This window comes from Marmota marmota, unplaced genomic scaffold, assembly GCF_001458135.2.
Source record: "Marmota marmota marmota unplaced genomic scaffold, marMar, whole genome shotgun sequence".
Lineage (NCBI taxonomy): Eukaryota > Metazoa > Chordata > Mammalia > Rodentia > Sciuridae > Marmota > Marmota marmota.
The window spans coordinates 2316-10969 of NW_026009268.1; the positions used below are offsets into that span (position 1 = coordinate 2316).

General features: G+C 34.1%; 1 long non-coding RNA gene across 1 annotated transcript; it reads right to left on the reverse strand.

Moving 5' to 3' along the window:
* Positions 1-353: 353 nt before the first annotated feature.
* Positions 354-5996, reverse strand: LOC107133825. The gene is made up of 4 exons (XR_001502401.2): positions 5974-5996; positions 2860-2932; positions 1130-1184; positions 354-1035 (listed from the first exon to the last, which is right to left on the reverse strand). It is a non-coding gene; the product is annotated as an uncharacterized LOC107133825 (long non-coding RNA).
* Between the last annotated feature and the right edge of the window lie 2658 nt (positions 5997-8654).

Sequence of the window (8654 nt, forward strand, 5' to 3'; positions counted from 1 at the left end):
AATCACTAGTGCCTATTTTTTGTACATTGTACATTATCACATATCACTTCTTATCAGTTATTAAAGTTAGAAATGATTTTAAATAAGGTTTTTTACAAGTTAACATGTGATTTGCTTCCAGCAGATGCACACTCACTCAGACCTCAGTGATCAGGTTGAGAACCAAGGCAGGCTTTCCTGGTGTGGAGCAGAAGACTGGTTGAGGAAGGGGTTGTAGGGAGGATCTGTGGCTCTCACCAAGGTCCAGAAGAGGCAGTAGAGTTTGAGAGTGGTGAGGATCACACAAAGGCTCAGGAATGATGACAAGTGATGGGATGTCAGGTCCTCAGAAGGCTCTCCAGCTCCAGTGCATCCTTGTTTCAGCTGGCTGAATCCCTGTTCATTTGCTCTATGATTTATACTAAATTTGGGGGCTTTTGACCCCCCTTATTAATCCTTATGAGCTACCACTGGATTTCTCAGTGACATTATTTATCCTGGGATCAGAAATATCTGGTCTGGTGGTCTCCACCCTGATCTTCTGGCCTTTCCCTCTTATCAGGTGAGGACAGCCTGCCAGAGGCTTCACTCTCTTTTATCACGGTGAGGGGAAGTAAATTGTTTGAGGCCATTCTGGAGGGATCTGTGGATGTGCCTGGTGAAACTGCAGGTCTTTTAAAATGAAGTTAAAATGGAGTTGCTTAGGCTCAGGCCTAAGGCCATCCTGACGATTAGTCCCACCACATTCTATAATTGTTAATGGTATAGTTAAAACTGTTGCTATCCTTGTTATTAGGACTCTATGGCCTTATATTTATTTCTAGGTTGTTTGGTATCATTATGTGTATATGAGAGATGATATGCAAAAACAATAAGAAAAATAATTTTTAAAAAATCTTACCTTTGAGCCAACTGAGGAAGAAAAAATATTGTGATAGTTCTTTATATTGATTTCCTCCACAGGAGTGGTTTCAATCACATATTTCTTTTTAATATCCACATCACAGTTTCCAGGTAATGTTTCAAGTTTGGGTTCCTCAGTTTCATTTATTTCTTCTACAAAAATAAAAGCAAAATTGAGAGTACAGTAAAAGCTCCATAATTTTAAATCAATAATCAGCTTGCAATAGATACTGTTCAAATATTTTACCATCATTCTTCGATTCATTAGTGTGAGGTAATTCTCCATTTTCTTTGGGGATATCCTAGGAAGGAAAAAAATATTTAGGTGTAATATGCACCAAATTTGAAAAATTAGCTTAATATTTTCCATTACTGCAGGATATAAGAGAAGGAGAATATGTTTCTGAGCCATTCCAATGTAAACTCAATTTAATCTTGCCACTTACTAAGCTATGTCTGCTCATGGGGTGAGGATGATGAGAGATCTCCAAAATGTTATTCCCCTTACCTCCAAAATAATTTCACAAATACTGACATCCATTAAATTATTTTATTAATCCAAATGACCTAGGATGTAATTGGAGCCATCCGTAGTTTATAGTGCTTTTGAAAAAAAAAATTTTAGAAATTTAAAATAATTATGTGTGATATTTTTCATGTGTTTTTGTGACTTATATTGGCATAAATTATCTCTTGAGGGAAAATATGAGACCTAAGCTTTAAGAGTATCTTATAAATAAAACTGATAGAAATCACAAACAGTATGAGTTCTGTCCATCTTGTGTGTTAAATAGCTAAAAATGTTAATATAAATGTTGAGCCTTCCAAGATAGAGAAGAATGACAAAAACAACCTCGTGGGGGCAATAGCACTGAATGAAAACCTCACAGTTACTAAATGGAAAGATTAACCAAATAACCAAAGAATGGAGACAGAGATGACTCAAAGAACATACAATGAAGAGAAGTTTTCTTCAAGAGAATATTGAGTCTTGGATTAAATAATTTTAAAAAAATAAACAAGGAGTGTGAAACAAATGTTCATCTTAAGTCCAGAATGTGACATAAGCATTTGAATATTTTAAAACACTATGATACAAAAAATATAAATCTAAAGTCTTATCATATGGTTATTGAGAGTCTATGCTTCCAGTAGTGGTTATTATTTTTCACGAGACATCTATTTTTCAATTAGATAAGGAGTTTTAAATATACTCTTAGTGGAAAGAGTCAGAAGGCATGAAGAAATCCCTTTTTAATGCAAACATTTTTATAATGTTATTATATTTTTATACATTTATTTACTTAGTTTTATATGATGCTGAGGATTGAACCCCTTGCCTCACAGTACATGGTAGGCAAGTACTATACCACTGAGCTACAACTGCAGCCCCTAATCTAAACATTAATATACTTATTCTAAATTTGTATGTTTCCATAATTTCTAATGTTACTTTAGTGTAAAAATGGAGCCAAGGATAGAAATAATGAAAAAAGTCTCCAAGAAATATATTGAGTAAAATATAAAGGGTCTAATAAAAAAAAAACAACTCTATCCAATGTGTATTATTTATATCAAATTAAAGGCATGAGGGAAATTTCATGATTCTACACAAACTAATTTTTGCATGAGTATTATAAATCATGTAATTATGATTTAAAGTCACACTAATGTAAATCTAACAAAAATTCCTTGACCAAATTTCCTACTGCTTCTGCAATACAAAATTTATTCCTGATGCAATTTTTCTATCAATATGTATTTACTAGTACAATGTTTCTTCCATCCCCCAGCAAACTAAACTCCTCAAGGGAACATTGGCATTTGTACAAGTTAAAAAATATCAACATAATTCTCTTAAAATGGTTTTGTCTGAGCAAATTTGCATAAAATAGATTAGGAAACCATTGCTAAGTTTTAACACCACACAACCAAAAATTCAGAGCAAGAAAATTGATTTCACAAAAATCACTTTACCTTGTCATAATATTTATAGTTGGCCTCATCCAAGGTGAGACAATGATCTTCAGGATCAGTTTTATTAGAAATCCTGTAAAGCAAAAGTGTATAATAATGTAGGTGGATAATATTTTTAATAAACTCTGGCAAAAACTTAGATTTAACTTTATTAAATTGTATTTCTTGACTGATATGATTAAAACATAACTTCTGTTTTATAAAGCTCTTTCTGCCTCCACTTTTTTTAAACTATGAAATATTCAATGAAGGTAGTCTTAATTCCATTTCAGACTGACAGTCAATGTATTGGCAGAACATGAGAATAACTTATTCTCAGAAACTGCCTGTCTTGAAGGCTGAACTTAAAATCCAATTAATAGCTCACACACACACACACACACACACACACACTTTTTTTTTAACCTTAAGTGGAACACCCATTTTATAACCCAAGACAGGGTAGCAAGAAACACAGTGGCTTCTCTCTTGGTTATCCATGGATCAAAGACTAACTAAGGTAGTTTAAAATGGTGGTATTAGTTCTTCAGCATGGATATCACCTACTGAAAATACCCCATTGTGCAGCGTGTGGTGATGCATGCTTGTAATCACAGCAAATTGGGAGGTTGAGGCAGGAGTATTCATGTTTGAAGACAGTCTCAGTGAATTAGTGAGGCCCCCAACAATTTGGCGACATCCTGTCTCAAAACAAAACATAAAACAATAGGGCTGGGGATGTGTCTCTGTGTTCAAGCACCCCTAGGTTTTGTCCCCATTGCAAAGAAGAAAAAAAATCAAAAAGAAGACAGCAAAAGTGAGGCACTAAGCAACTCAGTGAGGCCCTGTATCTAAATAAAATAAAAAGCAGGGCTAGGGAAATGGCTCAGTGGGCAAATGCCCCTGAGTTCAATCCCTGGTACCAGAAAAAAAAAGAAAAAAAAGAAAAAGAAAACATGAAACCTTAAAAAAAATTTTGAACACTGTATGTTCAAAGTCAAGAAATGAATGTATATGTTGTTATTGGGAATACTTATTATTAATGTATTATAAATACATTTTTTCCTGTATAGATCCCAGTTTATTCAAATCCACATAAACTAGCAAGCACCTATAACTTTTACAGTCCCTCAGATACCCAAGTGGAAAGATTGCTATAAAAACAGAGTACTGGTAATCATACCTGTGTTTCCCTAAATATTATTTAAATATCCTCCTTCCTCTGGGATTCCACTCCCCAATCTCTCATCTGCAGGACTCAGTGGAACCCTCTAAACTTTAAATCTACATTCTATGAAGATGCAGATTCCTGATACAAGTTACACTCAAAGGACCAAGAGTCACAGTTCCTTCTGCTTGTGGGAAACTCAGTCACAGGCCTTAGCATAAACATTTTCCCAACTACCTAACTGAAGCTCTTCGATGAATTTTCCAGTCAATTATTTTCATGATCTACTATATGTGCATGTAAGAAGGACATCAATGAGTTGAGAAAAGAAGTAGAGGAGAATGGACACTTGCTATAGGCTGTAGATCCATGTGTCCAACAAATTCTAGTCCCCTGGGTTTTTAGAGTCCCTAAGCCACTCTCACATCTCTAAACTCTGGAGACTTTTCCCAGTGGCTCAAATTATTTTCACATCTTTCAAAAAAACCTTGAATTTTTGTCACATCTTCCAGTTAAACAAACAAGAAAATAACAACCTACCAGGACTTCCTTCAAATCCTATTTTTAATAGGCCTTTATAGACAGCTTCCAATATTCTATGTCCTTAATATCCATTTTGTGTTAATCAAACTGGTCATAAACCCCAAGGTTTTGGTCGATTTTCTACAACCCTTATTTCTTCTCAACACAGTGCTGTTTCTCTTCAGTTTTGCCCTTCCCTTTGTTAGTGTCACTCTGATACTCTATCACTGGGCTTACTTAGTAATCCCAGTCTTATCCACTTTAGTTGGGTTTCTACAGACCCTCTCTAGTCTGTTATGAACACATTTACTACACAATGATAATCAGGAAAAGTACTGAGTTAGCATGAAGGAACCTCAGTTTGAATCTTATTGCTATTCCTTTCTATATCCACAAAAGTCCCTTTCATATCTATATGTTTCAGGGTCATCATCATGACCATCATTTGGCCAGCATGTCAAATACATATTGAAGGGTGAGAGGGTACATTGATAGGTGAAAATTCCTTAAAATTCTTAAATTCTCTGAGCTTTTGATTCTGTCAATAGGAAAAAAATGAATATTCAATTGACACAACTTTAAAAAAATAAAGAGAGCACAACAAAAAGTAAAAATAAAAATTCAAGAAAAGATTTTAATCATAGAAAAAGAAAACAAGATTATAAAGAAAAAAAGTCTTCATAAAAGTAAATAGGGGTAGTAGCCTGAAGGAAAATGTAGCTCTTGATTTATAAAACAGTTTATAAAAACAGAGGTCAAAGATACATGGGAGAATACTGAAGGAAACCAAACTGGGAAATCAGGAAGTAGAGATATCAATTAAAATATTCTCTATATGGAGCCTTAATATATTTAATATAACATGGTTTACACAAAGGTATCCTTAACTTCAAGTAAAATGATTCCTTTCCAGGACTAGCCTGATCTTGTTTATGAAGAAAACATGATACCACAGCTTTGTGATGTACAACAAAAGAAATTTTGTTATCAGTGAGACTGTCAAAAATATCAGGACAAACTCTATACCCAGGCTTCTCAGGTAAATTATGAATCAGAATTAACACACAACTGACTTTGACTTTCTGAATTGATGATACAGATCTGCTTCTTGATTCTAGTACAGCACTGGCATCAACCTACACAGTAGGGCAATACAATGGAGTTGTCAGCCAGGCAAGATTACAGTGTAACTACAGGCCTGGTACTTATTAATTGTGGGAATATGGGACAATTAGTCAACTTCTATGAATGAGTGAGAACTGCTTAATTAGCAAATAACAGGTTATAATAGCACAGACACTTTCAAAGTCATTGTGATGACTTTAACAAACAAGTGTTAGATACAATTGTCTATCCTAGACTGGAACATTCAACACATATTTGTTCCTTTCATCTTCATTCTATAACTAGCTATCATACAATTTTTTTACTCTATAAAATCTTACCTTTTTAAATTGTCATCCATAGACTCTTCATCCACTATTAAAGAAAAGAGTAAAATACGTATTTAATCAACAATAGAAAATATAAAATATTAAAAGTGTATGAGTCTGATGCTTTTTTATAGAGTATTCCTCTAGGCCCATATATGGAGCCTTTTCTAGAATGAATATTAATTATATTTCTGATAGGAAATTAATGCATTAAGAACTCTTCAGTCCCATACTTTGTACTTTTTAAATGCAAGGAAGATGCATGGGATTTATCAAAATTTGATACCTAAAAGTAAAAGTAAACAGTCCCATGGCTGTACTTTTATCTAAAAGTTACAAGATGGACAGAAAACAATATCATTAGCAGTTTCAGGAGCATAGAGATGAAAGTGTCAAACAAGTAGCATGATTTTTTATGGACTAATTGCAGTAGGAATAAATATCAGAGAATATTCTTAGGCTGTTATGATACACAATAGCTCCAGATTTTCAGTCAAAACTGCTCAGGTTAAAATGAAACCCTTTACCACAAGGAAGGTGGATGCATGGACAGTGTACTTTGCTGCATGGCAAAACTCAAGGAAACAGACCAGGGATTGGAATGCTTACATAGACATTCCAGGTTAAATTTGAGGAGAGCTAAATAGAAATTGATATGTTTACCCTCACTAATCCTGTTCTGCTGAAGATATTATTCTCTTATTTCCAGATGCTTTCTCTCTTATGTGTCATACAAACAAGGCATTACCTCCAATGAGGACGGTGTGTGTGGGGGGGCACTAAAAAGATGACATCCATGAGAGTTTGTACATTCTGGTGTATACTTTGTTGTCATAGGAAAACTTAGAAGCACTAGGGAGGTAGCAGCAAGTTGTCATGTAGAAATAGCTGATATGAGAAAGTATTAAAGTATTATGCTTTCAGAATGTGCCAACCATTGTCTCTCTGATGAGAGAAAAAGTCCTTTCCAATGCATTTAAATTATGAAACAAAACAATGTGACTTTTTTGGCATTTCCCCCAAGAGAAAATCTACTGATAGGATACAGAATGGAGCTTAATGGTAGTGTGTTGCATAGAATACATGAATCCTGGGTTCGATCCCTAGAACTGAAATAATAATAGTAATAAAAATAATAAAAAAAATAAAAGAATGTCAGTTCTGTTAAAATTAAATAGTCTGATTTTATACTCTTCTCTGAAAATATTAGAATTACTTTTTAGATTATTTGAAGTACGTCATTAATTTGTAATGGCAAAAACGTAAAGCATATAGTATGAATCAATCCAAAGGGGTTATACAAAGAAGGGGACATAATTTTAGACAATGTTGTATTTGCTAAATTTAAAGCACTTATGGAATTATTTTACTCAATATACTACCTCAAGCAGATGGCAATGCAATTACTTTTTCTTCGTTTTTATTGGTTCTTTTAATTTAAACATAGGATTCATTTTGATCAAATTCTACAGCTTTGTTTTTTCTTTTAAATTCAGCCCCCAGTAGATACCCTTTTTCTTCCCCCCTTGCTTTGTTTCCTTTCATCTACTGTACTGAACTGTTATTTATTTATATACTTTTTTTTAAAAAAAAGTATCTTGGTGATATACATGTTGATGAGATTCACTATGGGGCAGTCATAATTGTACATAGCAAATTTCATTGAGATTCTGTTTAGTCAGATTTTTTATTGCTGTGACTACAGGACCTGACCAGAACAATTATAGTGGGGAAAGAGTTTATTTGAAGATTTCAAAGGTCTCAGTCAATAGACTGCCAACTCCATTCCCTGGGACTCAAGATGAGGCTGAACATCATGGTGGAAGAGTAAGGCATAGGGAAACAGCTCACTTGTTGAACGGAAAGCAGAGAGAGACTCTACTCACCAGATATAAAATATCAAAGGCAAACCTCCAATGATGCACATCCTTAGCTGTACTTTACCTGCCTTCAGTTACCACCCAGTTAATCCCATCAGGGGATTAATTCACTGACTGGGTTAAGACTCTCTTAGCCCAATCATTTCCCCTCTAAACCTTCTTGCATTATATCATACATGAGATTTTTGGGGACACCTCACATCCAAACCATCAAAGATTCATTCTGACAACTGAAGAGGAGATAATTTTAATTCATGTTTACTACTTGCTTTCTAGAAAGTTTTCCTACGGCAAGGCTGTACAATACTTTTTGATGACCATTGTATAAACTATGACTTCTTGAGATTGTCAGATTCCACTGAGAAGATTTTATCTGATCCCAGTAGAGTAGGATATTACAGATAGCACTGTGTTGTACAGCATGATCCAATTTCTTTTCATTCCTTTTCATTATGTGGCAAATCGTTATAGACTTCCTGCTTTTTCTGTATGTAATCCGTATGCCCTCATGTCCTATACTGGTGAACAAAAATTGGAAAACAAGGGCTATAAATGTAGCCCACTCATAGACAATGTGCCTATATCACATGATGTAATGTATTCAATCACTAGCACCACAAAATAAAGAAAAACTAAAAAGTATTTTGTAAATGACTACATTTAATTACGTTGGAACTTTAATATTTTAAATATACTATACTTTTCCAAATATAAGGTTACTCTGGAAAAAAAATATTCCAGATATAATAGAGATCAGTGGTTGGAAGGGGTTACATGTGTGTTGAGGTGATTAGGAAGAGGATAAGGACAATA